We start from the raw sequence: 2,066 nt of genomic DNA on the forward strand, positions 1-2,066 counted from the left end.
CCAGATTCATCAAGAAAAAAAGGGAGAAGACTCAAATCAATAGAATTAGAAATGAAAAAGGAGAAGTAAAAACTGACACTGCAGAAATTCAAAGGATCATGAGAGATTACTAAAAGCTACTCTATGCCAATAAAATGGACAACCTGGAAGAAATGGAAAAAGTCTTAGAAAAGCACAACCTTCTGAGACTGAACCAGGAAGAAATAGAAAATACAAACAGACCAATCACAAGCACTGAAATTGACACTGTGATTAAAAATCTTCCAACAAACAAAAGCCCAGGGCCCGATGGCTTCAGAGGTGAATTTTATCAAACATTTAGAGAAGAGCTAACACCAATCCTTCTCAAACTCTTCCAAAATATAGCAGAGGGAGGAATACTCCCATACTCATTCTATGAGACCACCATCACCGTGATACCAAAACCAGACAAAGATGTCACAAAGAAAGAAAACTACAGGCCAATATCACTGGTGAGCATAGATGCAAATATCCTCAACAAAATACTAGCAAACAGAATCCAACAACACATTAAAAGGATCATACACAAAGATCAAGTGGGGTTTATCCCATGAATGCAAAGATTATTCAATATTTGCAAATCAATCAACGTGATACACCATATTAACAAATTGAAGGAGAAAAATCATATGATCATCTCAATAGATGCAGAGAAAGCTTTCGACAAAATTCAACACCCGTTCATGTAAAAACCCTCCAGAAAGTAGGCATAGAGGTAACTTTCCTCAACATAATAGAGGCCATACATGACAAACCCACAGCCAACATCATCCTCAATGGTGAAAAACTGAAACCATTTCCACTAAGATCAGCAACAAGACAAGGTTGCTCACTTTCACCACTATTATTCAACATAGTTTTGGAAGTTTTAGCCACAGCAATCAGAGAAGAAAAACAAATAAAAGGAATCCAAATCAGAAAAGAAGAAGTAAAGCTGTCACTGTTTGCAGATGACATGATACTATATATAGAGAATCCTAAAGTTGCTACCAGAAAACTACTAGAGCTAACCAATGAATTTGGTAAAGTTGCAGGATACAAAATTAATGCACAGAAATCTCTGGCATTCGTATACACTAATGATGAAAAACCTGAAAGATAAATTAAGGAAACACTCCCATTTACCACTGCAACAAAAAGAATAAAATACCTGGGAATAAACCTACCAAAGAGACAAAAGACCTGTATGCAGAAAAGTATAAGACACTGATGAAAGAAATTAAAGATGATACAAACAGATGGAGAGATACACCATGTTCTTGGATTGGAAGAATCAATATTGTGAAAATGACTATACTACCCAAAGCAATCTACAGATTCAGTGCAATCCCTATCAAACTACCAATGGCATTTTTCACAGAACTAGAACAAAAAATTTCACAATTCATATGGAAACACAAAAGACCCTGAATAGCCAAAACAATCTTGAGAAAAAAGAACAGAGTTGGAGGAATCAGGCTCCCAGACTTCAGACTATACTACAAAGCTACAGTAATCAAGACAGTATGGTACTGGCACAAAAACGGAAATATAGATCAATGAAACAGGATACAAAGCCCAGAGATAAACCCACACACATATGGTCACCTTATTTTTGATAAAGGAGGAAACAATATACAATGGAGAAAAGATAGCCTCTTCAATAAATGGTGCTGTGAAAACCAGACAGCTAAATGTAAAAGAGTGAAATTAGAACACTTCCCAACACCATACACAAAAATAAACTTAAAATGGATTAACGACCTTAATGTAAGATCAGACATCTATAAAACTCTTAGAGGAAAACATAGACAGAACACTCTATGACATTAATCACAGCAAGATCCTTTTTCACCTACTCCTAGAGGAATGAAGATAAAAACAAAAATAAACAAATAGGACCTAATTAAACTTAAAAGCTTTTGTACAGCAAAGGAAAACAGAAACAAGACGAAAAGACAACCCTCACAATGGGAGAAAATATTTGCAAATGAAAAATTTGACAAAGAATTAATCTCCAAAATTTACAAGCAACACATGCAGCTCAATATCAAAAACAGAAACAA

The sequence above is a fragment of the Orcinus orca genome, chromosome 2 (assembly GCF_937001465.1).
Source record: "Orcinus orca chromosome 2, mOrcOrc1.1, whole genome shotgun sequence".
NCBI lineage: Eukaryota > Metazoa > Chordata > Mammalia > Artiodactyla > Delphinidae > Orcinus > Orcinus orca.